A 25,082-nucleotide genomic window follows, 5' to 3' on the forward strand; every position below is an offset into this window, starting at 1 on the left:
TGTCGAGGTTTTTTATTTTGTTTGTTTGTTGTATTTTTATTTTTTCTAAGATGTGATATGAAAGAATGTGTTTATAGGCTGACAGGAATGTTTCATTTGACACGGAGATGGAGAGAGAGAGAGAGATTTATGTTCAGAAAAGAGGATACCTGTGGAAATAAAATCCTTTACTAGATGGTAGGCTAAAATCAGAGATGCTGGCCTCCTTATACAAGAGGAGGGATGTTTCTTTGAGTGTAACAGGAGGGAAAGAAGAATATGTGCATACCAGGTCTTCTGCATGTTACCCATTGCCATTGACTCAATTCCAACTCATGGTGACCCTACAGGACAGAGTAGAACTTCCCCATAGGGTTTCCAAGGAGTGGCTGGTGGATTTGAACTGCTGATCTTCTGGTTAGCAGCTGAGCTCTTAACCACTGTGCCACCAGGGCTCCTCTGGGTATTAAATTCGATATTAATTTTAGAGTTCTCAGAGATTAGGGGTGCTCTACCAGCTCAGGAAAATCTTTAAAAAAAAAAAAAAAAACAGCATCTGCTTACAAATCAGAATTACACAAAGGACTTTTCACAGCAGGCAACGTTACTTCTGCTGTGAGGTAAAGCCATCAAGAAACAAAGACAAAATAAGTTCAGAAGAGAAATCACCTGGGATCAGTGTCTTGTAGACATACAGTTCTTTGGTGAAGTAAACCAGGTCCTTAGAGAAGTCACTCTCCAACGTAAAACACAGATAGGGAATCCACTTCACAAACTTGCGTTATTATCGTACTCCTAGAATGTTACATCCTGAATGTGCAATATTACAACATCCCTTATCTTGTTAATCACTTGAGAAATTGAGATAGCCATTATGATGGTTCAGATTGTATGTCAGCTTGGCTGGGCCATAATTCTCAGTGGTTTGGCAGTTGTATCATGTTGTGATCACCCCCAGGATGGGATCTGCTGAGTAGTCAATCAGTTGAAAGGGTGTGTGGCCTGCATCAAATATAAATGGACATTCTGGCAAGGCTCTTGGCTTTTTCTTGCTCTGGACCCTGCAGCTGGCTCCTGTTCTGACATCCAGTTCTTGGGACTTGAGCTAGCAGCTTACCTGTGGTCTTGCCTGCCAATCTTCGGATTCATCAGTCTTTACAGCTTGTGAGCAACAGCCCTGCTCTCTGACCTGCCAATCTTGGGTTTCCCAGCCCGTGTGGTTACCTGAATCAGGAGAAGCCTCCAGCTTGACCCACGGACTTGGGACATTCCAGTCCCTACAGCCGTGTGAACCATTCTTTGCTATAAATCTTTCTCTATATAAACATATATTTCATATGCTTTACTGGTTTTGCTTCTCTGGAGAATCCAGCCTACAACAGCCCTTCAGTTAAAGATCACTTAAACTTACAAACCACAACATGCATGAAGAATTCATGAGTTCACTATAGAGAGCTGTTGAACTAATTGCCCATGACTTGGGTAAAACGTCTTTGAGTGCCTAATATCATGATAGGCAAATTAGTTCAGATAGAGGGTTGGGGGAGAAAAACTCCACAAAGCTAAGCTTTTAAAATCTGAGTTTACTTTACAGGTTTTGCACATTTTTTTCTCATTAAATTGCAGATTGAGAGGGACTTATGCATGACTGGCAATGGGCTTGGTATGTACAGCAACTGTTTCGAAATCAGAAGTCCTCTATCTTTCAAACCAGGTTCTTACCTCACTGCAAACTCTAATTAAATATTTAAAAACCAAACTTTTTATATCAATGGGTAGGTCTTTATTTTCACATGAGTTGAAGCCAATATGAAATGACATATAGGTCAAAAACAGAAGCTTCCTAATTTTAAAAGCCTTTCTGTAAATCATCCCTAAATATGATTTCACCCTAGATAGATTGCCTCAGGCAACCTGGGAGGATCCTAATAGGCAGGGGCAGATTAACCAGTAAGCAAGGTATGCACAGGCTTACAGTAAGCAAAGTATAAAACAAACAAACAAAAAGACCTGTTGCTGTCGAGTAGATTCTGACTTGTAGTGACCCTGTAGGTCAGAGTAGAACTGTCCCACAGGGTTTCCAAGAAGTGGCTGGTGGATTCGAACTGCTGATCTTTTGGGTAGCAACCAAGTGCTTAACCACTGGGCAACCAGGGCTACAAGCAAAGTATACACAGGCTTAATTGTGTTAACTTCCTAATCTGTAGTGAACAATTTCACATGGGTTCTTTTGTGAAAAGTGGGTAAAATTATGCACTACAGATTGCTAAGTAAGTAACAAGTAAACCCGTGCATACCTTGCTTACTGGGTAATCCATCCCTGCTAACAGAACACTGTCATGGACAATTAAGCAAAGGGTCTATTTCTTTAAGGAGTTCTTGATTTCTATTTCCCAATAAAAAAAGTATTTCAAAATCAGAACTGTTCCGGTATTCTCCATCTGGCTCTAGGAAGGCCTAACTGCACCCAAACCATCACACTAAGAGAGGGTTGAGCAGGTAAAACGAGACTCATAAGACAGAGTCATCACAAACAGAACAATCAAAGATGAGGAACACACAAGCACAAGGAAAGGCCAAGAGCCACCTGGACAGACCAGAGGCAGATAAGAAGCAAAACAAGTTTAATTCACTTTGGTAAACATTTGTTGAATAGCTACCATGAGTAGGACATGGTTCAGAAATAGAGAAGGGGAAGAGATACAGGGCAAGAGAGCCATATAAAATATGATATCAACATAATGCAAGGATAAGGCTAAATACAGGATTTCAGGGGAGCCCAAAGGAGGGGCACTTAATTGTGTCTGGGGCTCCAGAGAAGGTATGCTGAAAAGTGTATTACCTAAGCTAAATCTTAAGGAAGTGGGTAGACACTAAAGAGGTAGAACAGAAGCCTTTAAGGAGAAGGAATAAGCCAAGCAAAGGTCCAAGGGCATGAAATATCATAAGGTCTCTAGGGAAAGTACAAGCAGCAAAGCTAGAAGCAAAGTAGTTAACAGATCAGGTTACTGAAAGCACGAATATTAAGTCTAAACTTAATCCCATAGGTAATAGCAATCATTTGCAGATTTTTAAGCACAGATGTGACATGATTTGAAGGGCTCAAGATGAGACTCAGACACCAGTGAGGAGTAATGTACGAGTATATGAAAAGGAAAAGCCATATACCAAAAAAAAAAAAACCCATAAGGTAAAATTAGTCGTATCTGGCAGACATTTGGAAACCCTGGTGGCATAGTGGTTAAGTGCTATGGCTGCTAAACAAAAGGTCGGCAGTTTGAATCCACCAGGTGCTCCTTGGGAACTCTATGGGGCATTTCTACCCCATCCTATAGGGTTGCTATGAGTCTGAATCGACTCGATGGCAACAGGTTTGTTTTTTTTTTTTGGTTGGCAGATAATTGGAAACATAGGCAGACATACAGAAAGAAGGGAGAGTAAGGAGGGTGATCAGTAGATCTCAGTGCTCCTTGGAAATCCTGTGGGGCAGTTCTACTCTGTCCTATAGGGTCACTATGAGTCAGAATTGACTCAATGGCAATGGGTAGATAGGTGGTAACACCAACAGAAACATGCCATGCCCAAAAGGCTGAGGGATAAAAGTAACTTTCAGTCTTACCCTCAACCCAGGCAACTTTAACATCCTTTCCCTTCAAGCAGAAGTCTGCATGGAGATTACCCAGAGGTCTGTGAATAGAGTTCAAAGCAGATACGCAGGCAGTTTGTACCATTAGAAAACATCTAGGACATTTTGTTCATAGGAACGTTAGGGGGTATATGAAATGAATCACATCTTGGAGCTTCTGAAAGAAAGATAAAATGATGCAAATCTACTAGGATGATTTGAGTTGGTAACTATGATAATAATAATTTAAAAAACAGTTGCCATCAAGCCAATTCCCACTCAAGCTGACCTCATGTGTACACAGTAGATTTACACTCCTAGGGTTTTCAGCAGTTATGACCTTTCAGAAGACCGCCACGCCTTTCTTCCAAGATGCTTTTGGGTGGCATCAAACCTCCAACCTTTCAGTCATTAGTCAAATGCTTAACTGTTCATTCCACCCAGGGACTCCCTATCCATATCTACAGACTGTAGCTACTGCTGATGAAAATGTGTAATCAATCAGTTGAAGTAAATTGTTCTTTGGCAAAAACCACTGATCTTCACATTCACTCAGCTTTTGCTATGATCAAAATCAGGCTAAAAACATTTCACAAGCTCAATTCCAATTTTCCCTCACAAATAAAACTCAATATTTGTGCTTCAACTCTTCCTTTAAGCTTCTCCACTGACCTTTGGTTACTTTAAGGAAGCTAATTCATTAAAACCATTTAAGAAATTATTCATTGAGAAAAGGGGACTTTAGGGTCAGAATTTTGATGGTTCAGATGGTATTAAGAATGCTAGTAATTTAAATATACCGAATAAGATATTTACTGTTGCTGTTCAAATATGGTAAATCCCTATAAAGTGTAGCCTATAAATATTTGAGCCAATATTTCATGAGATCCCATTTATGAAAAAAATAAAATAAGCCCTGGGTTGTAAAAGAACCAAATGGATGGCTTGGATGACCAAACGGAAATAGCACAAATTATTACATAAACTGAAATCTAGTACCTCTCTGGAAAGCATTAAAAAGATGTAGCTCAGGCATAAATTTCAACTACCCTGGGTAGCATGATAAGCTAAATCTTTTTTTTTTTACTTGTGAAATCTCTGCCTCTATATTGTCTGTTAAATATCAATGGTCGAGTTGTCTTCCTGTAGTTGTTAGGAAACCTAATTCCCAGTAATTAAAGAGACAACTGCCTCCATTACAACTGTAAGACCAGCTCTCTAATGGGAAAAGAAACAACTCACAGAAGCTGAGATCAAATCCTTTTAATGGGCTTTCAGCTTTCCCGGGAGGAGATCTATTCCAAGCATAAACACAATCTCCAGAGATGGTCTTTTTATGATGCTCTTAAATGTCTAATAGGTGTTCAACATCAGCTGTGAACTTGTGAACCCAGTAGGAATTTAGGGGTGTTTTTTTGTAAGTGCAGTAAGTGCAGTGCAGTATAAAATATACGTAACGGTGCACACACACGTATATGCACACACACACACCCCTAATGCAGGCAGAGCCTTTGCACTATTATTGCCATAAAACCCAAATGTACAGTATCTTTAGACTCTAAAAAAAAAATTAATTTTCCTTCACATCCGAAAATAATAGCTACAAAATGGATTATGGTCATTCTACAAAATCAATAGCTATCCAACTTAACACACACAAAAATTGATAAACTGGATGGCATATTGTTCTGTAGTGTTGAATTTTTTAGTTAGCTGTGTATTTTATAGTCTTCATTTAACAGTCCTACCTGATAAACTTATTTCTCAATAGCGTACATTCTTCATAATGTTGATATAGAAAAAGCATTCCAATTTTGAAAGCGTGGCTTGGAATCCTTTGTTGGCCCACAGAGACTAATAGTTTCACAACTTCCCATGATGTTTAAATTCTCATACTTAAATAAAGGCAAACTTCTGTGTAGCAAGTACAGTCTTGAAAAGGTCTGTAAAGATGGAATATTAAAATAAGCTACAATGTAGTAAATAACTGAAGAATTGGCCAGTTAAAGAAAACATTTAGCAAATCCTTTTATATAGTTAATCCTTTGGTAAATTGAAAAAAGAAGATCCTTTAATATATCTGTTATGTAAATTTAGACTTTGTGTATGAGATTTTCTTCAACTGGGGCAGATTGCTATACCTTCTTGCTGAGTAAGAAACAATTCTGATTGAATGAACTGAGACTTTGGTGAGATTGCTCAGTCTTCTTGGAACACTGAAAAGGTTGATTAAAAAAAATGCTTTTATGATGGCCGAGCAGACTTGTCTCTACCTTCCCCTCTTTGGCTACCTCAAATATGCATGTATCAAGACCAGTTTTTCTAGCTAGAAACAATAGGATCTGTTCCATCCAATTTATGCATAAAAAGTATGTGTTAGAGGATATGAGTGGCTCATTAAATCTCACTGAGGCAGGAGCTACCTGCCTTACCAAGAAGAGTATTCTGATTGGACTGACATAAAATGCTCCAGTAAAGGTCCCGTCGCTACCACCATAGCCCTAGAGCTTGCACTGCCCACCCAGGACACGGAACTGTACTCCCAGAATGTTTTGCTTCTGTGACCTCTGAAAGCTCATTGTCTCCCCACCCTCACAAAGAATGAGTCTCTATAGCGTAACCTCTTTGTGTCAGTCTCTTCTGAACTGAGTCTCCAATGTGTCCACACCAACTTGCATTCTATTGTCAATGGAAATGCTGCAGCATAAGATGAGAGATTTTTAAGAGGAGTATTCAGAGGTGCTACAGAGACTATAGAGGTTCAATGGTAGGATTTTCACCATTCATGCGGGAGACCAAGGCTCTGCTTCCAGCCAGTGCACTTCATGCATAGCCACTTCCCGTGTGTCTCAGTGGTGGCTTGCATGTTGCTGTGATACTCAGCAGGTTGCAGCAGAGCTTCCAGACTAAAGTTGACTAGGAAGAAAGGCCTGGAGATCTACTTTCAAGAATCAGCCAATGAAAATCCCTTAGGTCACAACTGTTTGATCTGCAATCAGTAATGGGAACGGCACAGGACTGGGAAGCATTTTATTCTGTTGTGCTTGGGGTCACCATGAGCTGGGAATTAACCCGATGGGAGATAACTACAATAAGAAAAGAAAGATCATAAATTAGATATTCACTGTTATCTCTGCTTATCATCAACAGAATACATTCCCCCCGCCTAACATTCCAAGTAGTGACAGCCACAAAAACAATTATTTCTAACATAATACGACTATTCATTTTTAAAATGAAACGCATTTACTGTCTTTCTGAAAGGGGACGCTCCACGAAGTCATTGGTTAATCCATCCATCTCCAAGTCCACAACCAATAATCTGTAACAAATGGATGAAATTGAGAAACCAACCATCACCAGTAATCAAAAGGGGAAAAACTAACAAAGGAATCATAGAGAAAAATACAGGTAAATTAGTTAAAACATATAAATAACTACATGATAATAACAAGGAAGGAGCCCCGGTGGTGCAGTGGTTAAGCGCTGGGCTGTTAACCAAAAGGTCAGCAGTTCAAACCTTCTAGCCACTCCATAGGAGAAAGATGTGACAGTCCGTTTTTGTAAAGATTACAGCCTTGGAAACCGTGTGGGAGAGTTCCACGCTGTCCTATAGGGTCTCTGTGAGTCAAAATTGACTTGATGGCAACAGGTTAATAGTTACTAAGGATGAAAATAGTATTGTATTATTCATTAGACTCTATTGGCATTTACAATATAATTTTCCCTTGCCCTCAGCCAGAACCTCGGGTGGTTGTAATTTTTTTTTACCTGATGTAGAGATCTAAGGAATCATAGGGTTTGAAACTTTGGTGGTTTTGCTCTACTTTTCAATGAACTTTCACCATGTGACATGACAGAACTAGAAGGCACTCCAGGGATCCAAGGGCTTTGACTCAAACTTTTTAAACAGCAGTACTACAGAAACACTGTTTCCTCTTAATGATCAGGATTATTTACCCTAGTCAACACAATAACTCCTCTTTTGTCTGTTAATGCAGTCACTTGTGAAGTACTAAATGGCCAGTTGGCAGTCTCAGCTTTCATCCATTTTGTATACCATGATTAAAGCCTTCTTCCTTTAAGTATCAAGATATATAACCATGGGAGGTATTCAGCCTCCAGGATGTCTCTTGATAATGTATGCTTCCTGATGCCCCTCCCGTATTGTACCAGGTTGGTCCATATGACAGCAGAATATGGCAGAGCTATGGCACTTTAGTTATGAGATTAGTTTATAAAGGATTATGAGTTCTTTATAAAGTTTTATGAGTTCTTGGGATCTCTCTCTCTCGAATCCTCAACTCTAAGGGAAGCCAGATGCCATGTCATGAAGAAACTGGGCTGCCTACAGATATCCCCAAGTAGTAAGGAACTGAGGTTTCTGTACAACAGCAAGGACCTGATGTCTGCCAACAACCACGTTAGTCAGCTTGGAAGTTGAGCCTCCTCTGGTTGAGCCTTCAAATGACTGCAGCTCTGGCCAACAGCTTGACTGCAACCCCATGAGAAAGGCTAAGCAAGAACCACCTAGATATGTCACTCCTAAATTTGTTAACCTCAGAAACTTAGTGAGATAATGTTTCTTCTTTTAAGCCACTAATTGTTGGCTTAATTTGTTACATAGCAATAGATAGTTACTACAAACAGGCAAAACTAAAAGTCCTAGAGATAAGAAACAAAATTTTGAAGTGGGTCATTTTAGATATAATTGTGAAAGATGCTACTTTCTCTACCACATCTTAAGTTTTCCTGACCCATGTATTTTGGCTGTGGGGGAAAAAATAACACACATTGATTATTTTTCCAGAACATGCACCATATTCTATAGGATAGCACCCAAACTTCCCAAACTTTCTAGGAGTTGTCTCTAAAGTTCACATCATGTTTGGTCTTTCATAGGCAAACTAATTGGAGGTTATAGGGTACATAATAAGCGTACTGAATACCACTGCAAAATGAATCCCTTGACCAGAAGCAAAGTTGTGTGAGATAACATGTTAATGAATAAAATATTGATAATCACAGATATTGTTGCTGGCAGAAGCATGATGTTCAGGAAAGACAAAACCAAATTCAGAATAAATTCCAATAGGACTATTAACTTCCCACTCTATGGCAGTGGTTAAGAGCCACAGCTGCTAACCAAATGGTCAGCAGTTCAAATCCACCATCCTCTCCTTGGAAACACTATGGGCAGTTCTATTTTGTCGTATGGGGTCGCTATGAGTTGTAATTGACTCAAGAGCATCAAGCTTGTTTTTTTGTTTGTTTGTTTTGTCTATGGAAACCCTGGTAGCATAGTGGTTAAGAGCTATAGCTCCTTGGAAACTCTATGGGTCAGCTCTACACTGTCCTATAGGGTAGCTATAAGTAGGAATCAACTCAACGGCAATGGGTTGGGTTTTGGGTCTATAATAGAAGGGGTCCAGTTAAATCCCCAGGCTCTAGTTAGCTGGCTGGTTGCCCTAGATTAACTGGTATGTTGGTAAACCAGCCCCCAAAATTCCAGAAGAAAATTTTAAAAGTCCTGATTTGTGGTACTTACCAATATTCATGGTGTAAATAGTATCAACACGGTTTATTTCAAGAACCAATAGTTTAACAAAAGACCCACAAAATTCCTAAATATTTAGTAGTCAGCTTCCATGAGCACAAGATTGTTGGCTGCTACTAGAAAACTGAGTGCTTTTGTTAGTGATGTTAGTAAAAGAAGCTTTAGGAGCTTCTGAGCTCATGACTTTGCTACCATGACCACTTTATTTAATAGCTCACTGAACAAGCACTGGTGTGTCTGGGAAAAGGCTGAGGACAAATGGTCATCATGTATACCTGGTTATCAAGAGTACCCTCATTAATGGTGGCTTTTCTTGATATTCAGTTATTCTTGCACTATCTATTCGGAAAGAGTCACCCACATAATTTTATCCTAGATCTTCTTTTCACAAACCCTTTAGTTTTACCCATTGAAATCCCCTGGCTCATCTAACCAAATGATTAGCACCTCCCATGAAGCATCACAAATACACACCTCAAGTATCTGTCCTAGGCAGAATGAACCTGAGGCATACTACCCAGCCTTTTACATATATACTGTGTGAGGATTTTTCTTCCTGTAAGACCTCAGAGCCACCTAAAAATGAGCTAAAATACTGCAACAATACACTTTCAGCTCATTCCTACATAGTATTAATGAATCTACCTTTAATTTTTGTTCTCTTCAGCCACAAACCATAAGGGACAAAGGTCACTAGCCAGGATGATAGAGAAGTGGCAGTCACAGAGGAGAATATATGTTAAAAATGTAAGCAACATGCTAATGGGATTTACTTTATGTCATGTTCAAATATACAGTATTCTTTGTTTGCCAGGGAAAGTACCAGTTTAGTCTAGTTATCCCAGTATAATTATGCTAGTTATCCCAGTATTATAAGAAGTGTCCTGGGAGGTGGAGCCAAGATGGCAGAATAGACAGACACTTCAGATGAGCCCTCTTTACAACAAAGACCCAAAAAAAACAAGTGAAACGAGTATATTCATGACAAGTTAGGAGCCCTGAGTATCAAAGGCAAGCTTAGAAAACGAACAGAGGGGCAGGGGGAAGAAGAGACAGTTCAGAAGCAGAGAGGAGTTACCAGACCTGGACCATGGGGAGCCCTCGGGCACCATTCCTAGAGCCGTGGTGGTGAGCTGGTACTAGCATTCTGCCTCAGTATCCTCAGGGAGAAGCAGGCAACCACATAGCCTGCTCACACCTCCGGAACCAGAGAAGAACAGCACTCTTGGCAAAAGCTAAGTACTAGTGTATATTTTACCACTACCCCCCCACCCCCAAGCCAGCTTCAACAACTGAATTCCTTGGGCCTGAGATAGGCTCTGTTGAGTGCCTAGAGCCATTCTTCTGACCTTGGTGAAGGAAAAAATTTGCATTTCAAAGAAAAGATAATTTGCCAGCTCCACTGACCAGGAGAGCTCAGGACAGAAGTGGCCCCTGTCCAGGCGTAATTGGTCTGTGGACTTTGAGCTCCTTTCCCCTCTGTATGGACCTGTGTGGGCCTATTTGAGGAGAATAGACCCTTGTACAGGGTCACTATGAGTCGGAACTGACTCGACAGCAGCGGGTAGTGGGTAGGCCCTTTTTGGCAGACTCCAACCATTTCAGCTGTGTGGAGGAGAGGTGGGTGTTTGATGTTTGACATTGCTTTGCCTATTAAACAGGGTCCTCACCTACCCACATCAGGGGTCTAAGGACTGGTAGATCCACTGAGGCCACCCAGCCACCCATGACAGGGGTCCAAGGATAACTGGTACCTCCCAGATCTTACAACCAAAAACTTTAGGTGCCCATGGTCTGTCTGCAGAACCAACCCACCTGCACACTGTAGGGAACAGGGACGTGCTTTCCTCAGAGACACTCGGGTTGGTTCTCAGCCCCCTGCCTTGTTCAGAGTGTAACCCCCTGCTGCAACCAGATACCGGTACCTACACCAGTTACCCCTGCCCCTCTAAGACTGTAGGACAGAACCTGTACCACATACTTGATGATCAGCTACCTGGACACATGAGCTGAATTCATACAAGAAAAGTGAATGGACTCCCAGACTGATATACATGATAACAGCTCTAGGCATCTGAGGACAGGACCTCAGAGCTCCAAAGGCAAAAATAAACTAGCTCACTCAAGCAACAAATTTGGGCATATCAAAACAAAACAAAGCAAGCAGCTACGACACAGTAAGTAAACATAAACTAACACAATAACTTATAGATGGCTTGGAGACAACAGTCCATATCAAGTAACATAAAGAAACAGATAATTTTCACCTCAACAAGCTCTCAAAACAAAGAATCCAGGGATCTTCTAGGTGAAAGTGCATCCCTGGAATTACCAGATACAGAATTCAAAAGTTTAATATACAGAACTCTTCAAGACATCAGGAAGGAAATGAGGCAATATGCAGGACAAGCCAAGGAACACACAGATAAAGCAATTGAAGAATTAGAAAGATTATTCAGGAACATAATGAAAAATTTAATAAGCTGGAAAAATCCATAGACGGACAGCAATCAGAAATTCAGAAGATTAACAATAAAATTACAGAAGTAGACAACTCAATAGAAAGTCAGAGGAGCAGAATTAAGCAAATAGAAGTCAGAATTTCTAAACTTGAACATAAAGCACTTGGCACTAATATATTTGAAGAAAAATCAGATAAAAGAATTTTAAAAAAGGAAGAAACCTTAAGAATCATGTGGGACTCTATCAAGAGAAATAACTTACAAGTGATTGGAGTGCCAGAACAGGGAGGGACAACAGAAAATACAAAGAGAGTTGTTGAAGATTTGTTGGCAGAAAACTTCCCTGATATCATGAAAGATGAGAAGATATCTATCCAAGATGCTTATCGAGCTCCACATAAGGTAGATGTTAAAAAAAGTCACCAAGACATATTAGAATGAATCTTGCCGAAACCAAAGATAAAGAGAGAATTTTAAGAGCAGCGAGGGATAAACGAACAGTCACCTACAAAGGAGAGCCAATAAGAATAAGCTCGGACTACTCAGCAAAAACCATGCAGGCAAGAAGGCAATGGAATGGCATATTTAAAAAACTGAAGAAAAACAGTTGACAGCCAAGAATCATATATCCAGCAAAACTGTCTCTTAAATATGAAGGTGAAATTGGGACATTTACAGATAAACAGAAGTTTAGGGAATTCATAAAAACTAAACCAAAACTACAAGAAATACTAAAGGGAGTTCTTTGGTTAGAAAATCAATAATATCAGGTATCAACCCAAGACTAGAACAATCAGATGCCAACCCAGACAGGGAAATCAAAAAAACAAAGCAAGATTAAAAATAAATAAATAAATAAACTCAAAATAGGATAACAGCGATATTATTATATAAAAGAAGACAACATTAAAACAATAAAGAGGGACAAAGAAATGTAATCATACAGTTTCCATATGGAGAGGAAGATACAGTGATACAAAGAAATAAAAGTTAGGTTTAAATTTAGAAGAATAGGGGTAAAAAATAAGGTAACCACAAAGGAGACAAACTATCCTACTCATCAAACTAAAATACAAGAAAAAAATAGAGACTCATCAAAAACAAAACCAACAACAAAGAATGTGAGGAAAGGACAATATATAAAGATAATCTACTCTGCACATAAAATTAAGTGGGAAAAAGAAACTGTCAACAACACACAAAAAAGACATCAAAATCACAGCACTAAATTCATAGCTATCCATAATTACCCTGAATGTAAGTGGACTAAACGGACCAATAAAGAAACAGAGAGTGGCAGAACAGATTAAAAAACACTTTCCATCTATATGCTGCTTACAAGAGACACACCTTAGACTTAGAGACACAAACAAACTAAAACTCAAAGGATGGAAAAAAATATATCAAGCAAACAACAATCAAAAAAGAGCACGAGTGGCAATATTAATTTCTGACAAAATAGACTTTAAAGTTAAATCCATCAGAAAGGATAAGGAAAGATACTATATAATGATTAAAGGGACAATATACCAAGAAGGTATAACCATATTAAATATTTATGGACCCAATGACAGGGCTGCAAGATACATAAAACAAACTCTATCAGCATTGAAAAGTGAGATAGACAGCTTCACAATAATAGTAGGAGACTTCAACACACGACTTTTGGTGAAGGACAGGACATCCAGAAAGAAGCTCAATAAAGACACACAAGATCTAAATGCCACAATGAACCAACCTGACCTCACAGACATATACAGAACACTCCACCCAACAGCAACCAAGTGTACTTTCTTTTCTAGTGCACATGGAACATTCTCTGGAATAGATCACATATTAGGTCATAAAGCAAGCCTTAGCAGAACCCAAAACGCTGAAATATTACAAAGCATCTTCTCTGACCATAAGGCCATAAAAATGGAAATCAATAACAGAAAAATCAGGGAAAAGAAATCAAACACTTAGAAACTGAACAATACCCTGCTCAAAAACGACTGGATTATAGAAGACATTAAGGATGGAATAAAGAAATTCATAAAATCCAACGAAAATGAAAACACTTTCTATCAGAACTTTTGGGACACAGCGAAAGCAGTGCTCAGAGGCCAATTTATATCAATAAATGCACAATCCAAAAAGAAGAAAGGGCCAGAGTCAAAGAATTAGCCATAAAACTTGAACAAATAGAAAGAGAGGAAGTAAAGAAACCCTCAGGCACCAGAAAAAGACAAATAATAAAAATTACAGCAGAAATAAATGAAATAGAAAACAGAAAAACAATTGAAAGAACCAACAAGACCAAAAGCTGGTTCTTTGAAAAAATCAGCAAAAATGATAAACCACTGGCCAAACTGACAAAAGAAAAACAGGAGAGGAAGCAAATAAACTGAATAAGAAATGAGATGGGTGATGTTACAAAAGACCCAGCTGAAATTAAAAGAATCATATTAGATTACGATGAAAAATCATACTCTAACAAAATTTGAAAACCTAGAAGAAATCGATGAATTCCTAGAAACACACTACCTACCTAAACTAACACAAACAGATGTAGAACAACTAAATAGACCCATAAAAAAAGAAGAGATTGAAAAGGTAATCCAAAAACTCCCAACAAAAAAAAAGCCCTGGCCTAGGCAGCTTCACTGCAGAGTTCTACCAAACATTCAGAGAAGAGTTAACACCACTACTATTAAAGGTATTTCAGAACATAGAAAAAGACAGAATACTCCCAAACTCATTCTATGAAGCCATCATGTCCCTGATACCAAAACCCGGTAAGGACACCAGAAAAAAAGAAAATTATAGACCTATATCCCTCATGAACTTAGATGCGAAAATCCTCAACAAAATTCTAGCCAATAGAATTCAAAAACTTATCGAAAAAATAATTCACTGTGACCAAGTGGGGTTCATACCAAGTATGCAGGGATGGCTCAACATTAGAAAAACAATTAACATAATCCACCACAGAAATAAAACAAAAGACAAGAATCACATGATTTTATCAACCGATGCAGAAAAGGCATTTGACAAAGTTCAGTACCCGTTCATGACAAAAAAAACTCTCAGCAAAATGGGAAGAGATGGAAAATTCCTCGACATAATAAAGGGCATTTATACAAAGCCAACAGCCAACATCATCCTAAATGGAGAGAGGCTGAAAGCATTCCCCGTGAGAATGGGAACCAGACAAGGATGCCCTTTATCATCGCTCTTATTCAACATTGTGCTGAAGGTCCTAGCCAGAGCAATTAGGCTAGATGAGGAAATAAAAGCCATCCAGATTGGCAAGGAAGAAGTAAATTTATCTCCATTTGCAGATGACGTGATCTTATACACAGAAAACCTCAAGAAAACTACTGAAACTAATAGAAGAGTTCAGCAAAGTATTGTGATACAAGATAAACATACAAAAATCAGTTGGATTCCTCTACACCAACAAAAAGAACATTGAAGAGGAAATCCCCAAATCAATACCATCTACAGTAACCCCCAAGAAGATAAAATACTTAGGAATAAATCTTACCAGAGATGTAAAAGACTTACACAAAGAAAACTACAATACGCTTCTGCAAGAAACCAAGAGACCTACGTAAGTGGAAAAACATACCTTGCTCATGGATAGGAAGACTTAACATTATCAAAATGTCTATTCTACCAAAAGCGATCTATACATTTAATGGAATTCCAATCCAAATTCCAACAACATTCTTTAATGAGATGGAGAAATAAATCACCAATTTCATATGGAAGGGAAAGAGGCCCCAGATAAGCAAAGCATTACTGAAAAAGAAGAACAAAGTGGGAGGCCTTACTCTACCCGATTTTAGAAACTATTATACCACCACAGTAGTCAAAACAGCCTGGTACTGGTACAACAACAGATACATGGACCAATGGAACAGAATTGAGAATCCAGATATAAATCCATCCACATATGAGCAGTTGCTATTTGACAAAGACCCCAAAACAGTTAAATGGGGAAAAGACAGTCTTTTTAAAAATGGTGCTGGCATAACTGGATATCCATCTGCAAAAAAAATGAAACAAGACCCATACCTCACTCCATGCACAGAAACGAGCTCAAAATGGATCAAAGACCTAAATATAAAATCTAAAACGATAAAGATCATGGAGGAATAAATAGGGACAATGTTAGGAGCCCTAATACATAGCATAAACAGTATACAAAACATTATAAAGAATGTAGAAGAAAAACTAGATAACTGGGAGCTCCTAAAAATCAAACACCTATGCTCATCCAAAGACCACCAAAAAAGTAAAAAGATTATCTACAGACTGGGAAAAAGTTTTTAGCTATGACATTTCCGATCAGCGTCTGATCTCTAAAATCTACATGATACTGCAAAAAGACAAATAACCCAATTAAAAAAATGGGCATAAGATATGAACAGACACTTCACTAAAGAAGACATTCAGGTAACTAACAGATTCATGAGGAAATGCTCAAGATCATTAGCCATTCCCAAACCAAAAAAAAAAAGCCATTAGAGAAATGCAAATCAAAACCACAATGAGACTCCATCTCACTCCAACAAGGCTGGCATTAATCCAAAAACCAAAAAATAATAAATGTTGGAGAGGCTGTGGAGAGATTGGAACACTTCTACACTGCTGGTGGGAATGTCAAATGGTACAACTACTTTGGAAATCGATTTGGCACTTTCTTAAAAAGCTAGAAATAGAACTACCATAAGATCCAGCAATCCCACTCCTTGGAATATATCCTAGAGAAATAAGAGCTTTTACACGAACAGATATATGCACATCCATATTCATTGTAGCACTGTTTACAATAGCAAAAAGATGGAAGCAACCAAGGTGCCCATCAATGGATGAATGGATAAATAAATTATGGTATATTCACACAATGGAATACTACACATTGATAAAGAACAGTGATGAATCCTTGAAACGTTTCATAACATGGAGGAATCTGGAAGGCATTATGCTGAGTGAAATTAGTCAGTTGCAAAAGGACAAATATTGTATAAGACCACTATTATAAGAACTCAAGAAATACTTTAAACATAGAAGAAAATATCCTTTGATGGTTACGAGAGAGGGGACGGAGGGAGATCGGGAGAAGGGTATTCACTCATTAGATAGAAGATAAGAACTACTTTAGGTAAAGGGAAAGACAACACGCAACTCAGGCAAGGTCAGCACAACTGGACTAAACAAAAAGCAAAGAAGTTTCCTGAATAAACTGAATGTTTCAAAGGCCAGCGTAGCAGGGGCAGGGGTTTGGGGAACATGGTTTCAGAGGACATCTAAGTCTATTGGCATAATAAAATCTATTAAGAAAACATTCTGCATCCTACCTTGGAGAGAGGCGTCTAGGGTCTTTAAGGCTAGCAAGTGGCCAACTAAGATGCATCAATGGTCTCAACCCACCTGGATCAAAGGAGAATGAAGAACACCAAGGATGTAAGGAATTATGAGCCCAAGGGACAGAAAGGGCCACATAAACCAGAGACTACATCAGCCTGAGTCCAGAAGAGCTAGATGGTGCCTGGCTGCAACTCATTCTGCCCTGACAGGGAACACAACAGAGAACCCCTGAGGGAGAGGAGAGCAGTGGGATGCAGACCCCAAATTCTCATAAAAAGACCAGACTTAATGGTCTGACTGAGACTAGAAGGACCCCAGTGGTCATGGCCCCCAGACTTTCCATTGGCTCCGGACAGGAACCATTCCCAAAGCCAACTCTTCAGACAGGGACTGGACTGGACAATGGGTTGGAGAGGGATGCTGGTGAAGAGTGAGCTTCTTGGATCAGGTAGACACTTGGGACTGTTGGCTTTTCCTCCCTGGAGGGCAGATGAGAGAGTAGAAGGGGTTAGAAGCTGGTGAAATGGACTCGAAAAGAGAGAGTGGAGGGAGGGAGCAGGTTGTCTCATTAGGGGGAGAGCAATTGGAGTATGTAGCAAGGTGTATGTAAGTTTTTGTGTGAGAGACTGACTTGATTTGTAAAGTTTCGCTTAAAGCACAGTAAAAATTAAAAAAAAAAAGTGTCCTGGCTTTGATGTTAAATCATATTTTCACCGTACATATGTACTACTTCCACTTGATAATAAAGAGCTTCTGGTCATACCTAATTTTTCTTCTTGGTGAATTGGATATCCAATTTATCCAAATTCATGATAATGACTAGCTCAAGCAAGGCAAAAAAAAAAAAAAAAAAAGGCAAATAGTCATTATTTAAACTCTACCAGGACCCATTAACAAAAAGTTACTTGTCAAAGAAGGCATGGCTTTGCTCTAAAATTCTAGGTCTCTGTGCTGTAATTTCCCCTAATGGTGATTTCCACAGGCAATCCAATCTGCCACAGATACTTTGAACATACTGTTGTATCCACTAAATCAATAAGAGCCAAGTGGTAGAATAAATTACACTGTAACCTGAGTCAGCCTAGAACGTTTCCTTGATCTGGGTCCCTCAAAAATTTGGCAGTTTTTTGAGTGATAAGGTGAATTATTCAGAGCCTCACGTCCAAATATGACATGCATTTCTCCAATATCCAAATAGGCTTACCAAACTTGTGCCTTTTTTTTTTTTTTTAAGTAGTAATAAGGTGTGTAGAAACGCACAGCATGTCTTTCACTTTGAAGGGAAGATCTTCGCAGATCAAAGGTAGATTCCTTTAAGGCAAATGGAGACCACCCAATATGTATGATTCCATTCATATGAAAGTCTAGAATAGGAAAATCTATAGAGGCAGAAAGTGGATTAGTGGTTGCTTAGGGCAAGATGAGAGGTGGGGAATAAGTTATGGGTTTCTTCTTGAGGTGATGAAAATGTTCTACAATTAACTGTGGTGGTGATTGTACAACTTTGTGAATATATTAAAACTCCTAAATTGTACACTTTAAAAGGGTGAATTACATAGTATGTGAATTATACCTCACGAAAGCTGTTTTAGAAAGAAAATGGAGTTGGAGGCTCCTTATTTTTGTGCAATTATCTGCCTCCCTCTGGACTGCACACCAAGGCACTAGCACACCTGCTATTCCTGCTCCCCTAGCCCTTTCACTCTGCTGCCATCAATATAGAACACAGGGTGTCCTGTGAAACCGGGAGAAATCATATTCCCTGCCGACTACATGTGTCATGAGTCTAAAGAGTTAACTTCGCACTGAGACAAGACAAGGACAATTCATTGGTCTCCCTGTAAGGTAAAAGAAAACTGCTTCTGCTTTTCTCTGGATGTTAGAATAGATAAAAAGCAAAAATTGTATAGTAGGTGCTACAGACTGTGCTAATTTGTTCCAATAAAGAGATACCATCTGGAGCAGCAATAGAAAATTAGAATCTCTATCTGAATAAGCTGATGAAAATCATGCCACATTTTCCAAAATCAATATGCTTTCTAAATAGCCAAATGAGTAAGTTAAGTGAGGTTTCCATGATTAGTATTGGCTTAAAGTCAGTGTCCAAAGCCCTGGACACAGTAAAGCTATTAAATGAGTGCATGTCTGGGAAAGGTTCGATAAAAGATTTAAGTACAGTTTTATAATATTATTATAAGACCCTCCCTGAGTGTATCATGCATGCCTCCCCTTTTGTCCAGAGAGTCTGGTTTTGTTAACTGACTAAATTCTGGAATTTGAAGAATGTCCATGATTTCCTCTATCTCTCACTCATCATGGTCCAAAATAAACCTTTATGGCAGATTTACGTTGTTTGATTAGAAGCATGTGGGTGGCACAAACAGTTAAACACTCAACTACTAGTCAAAAGGTTGGCAGTTCGAACACACCCAGAGGAATCTCTGGAGCCAGGCCTAGTGATCTGTTTCCAAAGGTCAGAGCCTTGAAAACCCTATGGGGCATCAGAATTGGAGAAAGACTCATTAATGACCTGCTGCATATCAAGGGGAGCCCTAGTGGCACAGTGGTTGAGAGCTACGACTACTAATCAAATGGTTAACAGTCCAAAATCACCAGCTGATCCTTGAAAACCCTATGGGGTAGTTCTACTCTGTCCTATAGGGTCTCTATGAGTCAGAATTGACTGGACTGCAGTGGGTTTGGTTTTTTTGCGTGTGGGGGGGTTATATATCAAATATGTGGTGAAACCCATGTGAAATTGTTCACTACAGGTTAGTAAAATTAACACAAGTAAACCCATGTGTACCTTGCTTAATGTAAGCCCATGGGTATCTTGCTTACTGGTTAATTCACCCCTGCTTAGAAGCGAAGATGGTGAGACTTTGTCTCATGTATTTGGACATGTTATCAGGAGGGACCAGTCCCTGGAGAAGGACATCAGTGAAAAAGAGGAATGCCTTCAATGAGGTGGATTGACACAGTAGCTACAAAAACAGGCTCAAACAGAGCAACGACTGTGAGAATGGCACAGAACTGGGCAGTGTTTCGTTGGATTGTACATGGGGTAGCTATGAATCAGGACCAATTTGATGGCACCCAACACATCTATTTCAATGGTGGCACAGTGGTTAAAGCAATCGACTTCTAACTGAAAGGTGGGCGATTCAAAACCACCAGCAGCTCCACAGGAGAAAGATATGGTAGTCTGCTTCCATAGAAGTGTACAGCCTTGGAAACCCAATGGAGTTGTTATGAGTCAGGATCGACTAGAAGGCAGTGGGTTTGGTTTCGGTTTTTGACCTCATAATTAATCGATCAATCCCCAACTATACTAGCAAAAGAACAAAAAACCGAACTTGTTGCTGCCAAGTCAGTTCTGACTCATAGCAGATTATGTAATTTTGATTATGGCTCTACATATGCTGCCTATTTTGGTGACCATGACCACCTCTGCCACTCTAGGACCCATCATTCCCAACGAAATCAAAGAGCTCATTTCAATGGCGTTTATATGTTGTCCTTCATCTCAGCTCTATAGACAATAGCCACAACAGTTCTTTGAAATAGTCTTGTGTGACCTCACTAATGCTTGTTTGTTTGGTTGGTTGATTGTTTGTTTGTTTTTCAGTGCAGTAGTGAAGGATATGCTCTCTAGGCTCTCTCAAGGCACATGTTTAGAGCATGGGTGAATGAGTTGCACATGAAAATTAACTCTAACGTTTATACTTCTTTGGCTTTCTTTCTTACACTCTAACAAGGAATTTCTGGCATTTCCAATTCATTTAGCAAGTGAATTTCAGGTCCTCATGGAGTCCTAAGTTTCTATACACTCATGAATCCAATAATTAGAAATGTCCTCCATTGCTTAGAATATTCCACTAGATGCAGAGTATATGGTGTGGGTGCCCAAGAAATGGGTTTAATTTTATCAAAAATTATTTTCTTCTCTGCCTTATCTAGCATCTTTGGAATCCATTTCTACATATATTCTCCAGGGTTTTGCTGTTATAAATTAGGAAACATGATATTAATCATTTTGGTATGGAATCTTTCTTCTAGATTTGACATTGAAGTTGATCCAGTGGGGCATGCTGGAATACAATTATAGTCACAAGCTGGAGGGAATCAAGAATAATGGGGGAGGGGCTCAAGAGGATGGGCAACCCCCCACAAGGTCATTGCTTTGGGTGAATAGTTTCAGGATTTTCAAGCAAAGGAAGGCATTGTCATACAGGAACGGAGTGAATGTTTCCAATAGCAAAGGAGAATCGGTAGGGATAGTGTACGATGTACTCTGAGCCATCGAAAGCCCTCATATACTCCCATTAACTGTTCAGGTCTGCTCTTTCCTGTTCAATGCCATAACTCTGGTGAAAGAGAGACCTGGTAAGACTCTGAACTCAATTATGATGTAATTCAGCAACAAAAATCAAGTTGTGATTTTATTTTTTAAACTATTCCAACTCTAGAGCTATAAAAGTTAAGATATTCTACTGCACATTCATAGAAAGTAGCTTGATGAATGACCATGACTTGGCTGAAAATTTACTGCTTTAAGCAATGTTATTCTTTCTTTAAACTCTGCAACGTAATCAGACTTCATCTTTGTTGTCTTAGTATCTACATGCCTTTCATACTATTCAATTTTAGGGGTTAGTTGGTCCTCCAAAACCTTGCCTTTGCAGGGGTCACATCCTTCCAGACAACTGTAGGTCGTAATTGTTTTTGATGAAAGAGAAACCTGATAAGGCTATGTATGAGCTCTAACATTATCTAACCCCTTCCTGCCTTGTCACCCAGTGTAATCAGATAACCACTTCCTTGATGATCTGTTGTTGGCAACCACTCTTTGGTACCAAATTCTGTATCACTCTAAGTTCTTAATAGATAACAACAGCACCTATTCTATTTCATTTAAGCAGAAAAGAATTGATCAAAGAAAATTGGAGAGCTCATAGAATCTCATGAAGAACCAGAGAATCAGTCTCAAACACTATGAAGCTAGGGAAAAAAAATGACAAAATCACACTGCTAAGTTATTATCAGGCACAATAGCACCACTGGAGAACTCAAGCCCCCCCCACCCACATTTTGCACTAAGGCACTAAACTCAGGATGTGGGTGCCTCTCCGCCATAATCCTCCCTCATCAGCAAGATGGATTCTGTGTTGAACCTCCTTCACATTCACTTTTTTCCTAAAATATGCAATTTTATGTTACTTTGTTACTTGGCTTCTAGTCCTCTCTGACTCATGGTGACATTATGTAAAACAGGACAAACTGTTGCTCGGTCCTGTGCCATAATCATGATCACTGGTATGTTTGAGTCCATTGTTGCAGTCGTTGTAGAGTGCCTTCCAACCTAGAGGGCTCATCTTCCAGCACTGTATCAGGCAGTATTCTGTTGTGATCCATAAGGCTTTCATTGGCTAATTTCCGGAAGTAAATAACCAGGCCTTTCTTCTTGCCTTTCTTAGTCTGGAAGCTCTGCTGAAATTGTGCACCATGGATGACCCTGCTGATATCTGAAAACACTGCTGGCATAGCTTCCACCATCATAGCAGCACTCAAGCCACCACAGTAAGAGAAACTGAGAGAAGAGTGGTACATAATTTAAAATCCTTTAAAAAGGAAAAAAAAAAGTACAAAATTACAAATACAAAATAGATATGAAAGCAAGTATTTAGCATTAGAAAAGAAATTACAAATTAAAAAAAGTTGACAAATACCAAAACCTTCTTCAAATCTGAAAAAATTAACAATGTTGTTATTAATTAATTGCCTCCACAGTATATTTTTCTTACATTTTTTTAAATTTTTTCCTACATTTTCCTGACATTTTTGGCGAGATACTTTTTAAGTATATCTTCATGTAAAAATGACGTTGTGAAATGATTTTTCTGTATAGAGAATAGCAAGAAAAATTAGTCTTTTCTCTAGAATGATGAGTTTTTTTTTGTTATTTGTTTAATTGCTGATATTTTTGAAAAATATCTTTCAGCTTCACAGCTCATTTTTAGTGATGTCAGGTAAATTTTTAGGATTGGGTTTAAATTTGAGGAAACTTCTATGAAGTTTCTTTCATATATGAACTGAAAGATTTGGAAAAAATTCCACAGACTAACTTTTGGTTCTAAGCATTTCAAACTTCATTTCTTCTGCTGTACAAATACACCTCCAATGGCAGGTGCCATCCGAGAGTCCATATGGCAATCTGACCTCTGACCTTGCACCTTATGTCATTTATCAGATGAATTGGCATCATGGGCCTCAAGAACATTCTTGGAAGCCATTGCTACACTGGAATGGCTAACAATTAACTAACTAAACACATGAACAACCAAAGAACCAACCAGTTCCCTTACAGTCAATTCTGACTCATAGAGAGCCCATATGTGTCAGAATCGAACTTTGCTCCACAGGGTTTTGATCGTTGGAATTAGATCAACAGACTTTCTTGTGAGGCACCTGTGAGCGGACTTGAACTTCCAACCTTTCTGTGAGCAACCTGAGATGAAGTCTCGCCATCCTCCCTTCTAAGGAGCACTCTGGCTGTATTTCTTCCAAGATAGATTTGTTTGTTCTTCTGGCAGTCCATGGTATGTATTCTTCTCCAATACCATAATTCAAATGCATTGATTCTTTGGTCTTCCTTACTTATTGTCCAATTTTTGTATGCATATGAGGTGATTAAAAATACCATGGCTTGGATCAGGTGCACTTTAATCTTAAAGTGATATGTTTGCTTTTTAACACTTTAAAGAGGTCTTTTGCAGCAGATTTGCTCAATTCGATACATTGTTTGATTTCCTGATTGCTGCTTCTATGGCATTGATTTTGGATCTAAATAAAATGAAATCCTTGACAACTTCAATCTTTTCTCCATTTATCATGATGTTGTTTATTGGGCCAGTTATGAGGATTTTTGTTACTTTGAGGTGCAATCCATATTGAAGGCCGTGGTCTTTGATCTTCATTAGTAAGTGCTTCCAGTCCTCTTCACTTTCAGCAAGCAAGGTTGTGTCATCTGCATATCACATGTTGTTAATGAGTCTTCCTCCAATCCTGATGCCACATTCTTCTTCATATAGTCCAGCTTCTCAGATTATTTGCTCAGCATACAGATAGAAGAGATATGGTGAAAGGATACAACCTTGATGCACACCTTTCCTGATTTTAAACCAGACAGTATCCCCTTCTTCTGTTCAAATGACTATCTCTTGGTGTATGTACAGATTCCACATGAGCACAATTAAGTGTCTTGGTATTACCACTTTTCATGATTTTATCCATAATTTATTGCTATCCACAAAGTGAAATACCTTTGCATGGTCAATAAAACACAGGTAAATATCTTTCTAGTATTCTTTTCTTTCAGCCAGGATCCATCTCATATCCACGTTGTCTTCTGAACCTGGCTTGAATTCCTGGCAGTGCCCTGTCAATGTACTGCTGCAACCGCTTTTGAATGATCTTCAGCAAAATTTTACTTGAGTGCGATATCAGAGATATTGTTCAATAATTCCACATTCTGTTGGATCATCTTTCCTAGGAACCTGGAGGAAGGGTCAAGCTCAAAATGAACTACAGATGGAGAATAGAGGAGAGATAGCTGCCCTACTTGATATTAGACAGACACAAAAATAAAACTCTACCACAAGAACATGAATATCATTGTACAAGAGATTCTGAATTTTGATTTTGAAAATACATTGATTTTAACTGATCAAGAATGTTACTTTAATACCAAAGATTGGCTGTGCCGGTAATCAAGCTAATGACTCCAACCTTACAATCCACCCTTTTATACTGTGCTTGGAAACCCTGGATGGTATAAACAGTTAATGTACTCGGCTACTCAACAAAAAGTTGACAGTTCTAGTCCACCTAGAAGTGCCTTGGAATAAAGACCTGGTGATCTACTTCCCAAAAAATCAGCCATCGAAAACCCTCTGGAGCACAGTTCTATTCTGACATGCACTGGGTCACCATGAACTGGAATTGACTAGACAACAACTGGTGTGTATGTGTGCACCGTGCTTTGTGATGCTGATGCGGAATTCTGCAAACAATTCCTGCTTTACCAGCTAATCTCTGCTAG

The 25,082-nt window shown here is 39.0% G+C and overlaps 1 long non-coding RNA gene across 3 annotated transcripts in view; it reads right to left on the reverse strand.

Annotated features, from left to right (window-relative positions):
- The window catches only part of LOC111750520 (uncharacterized), a 311,775-nt gene that overhangs the window by 38,303 nt on the left and 248,390 nt on the right, over positions 1–25,082 (reverse strand). For 2 of the 3 annotated variants that reach the window (XR_010321511.1, XR_010321509.1), the window contains 3 exons: positions 6,855–6,926; positions 6,226–6,690; positions 5,353–5,547 (listed from right to left, as the gene is read on the reverse strand). This is a non-coding gene — a long non-coding RNA (uncharacterized LOC111750520). The remainder of the gene's footprint in view (positions 1–5,352; positions 5,548–6,225; positions 6,691–6,854; positions 6,927–25,082) is intronic. The other variant, XR_010321510.1, reaches the window with a different exon arrangement.

This window comes from Loxodonta africana, chromosome 3 (genome assembly GCF_030014295.1).
Source record: "Loxodonta africana isolate mLoxAfr1 chromosome 3, mLoxAfr1.hap2, whole genome shotgun sequence".
In the NCBI taxonomy this organism is placed as follows: Eukaryota; Metazoa; Chordata; class Mammalia; order Proboscidea; family Elephantidae; genus Loxodonta; species Loxodonta africana.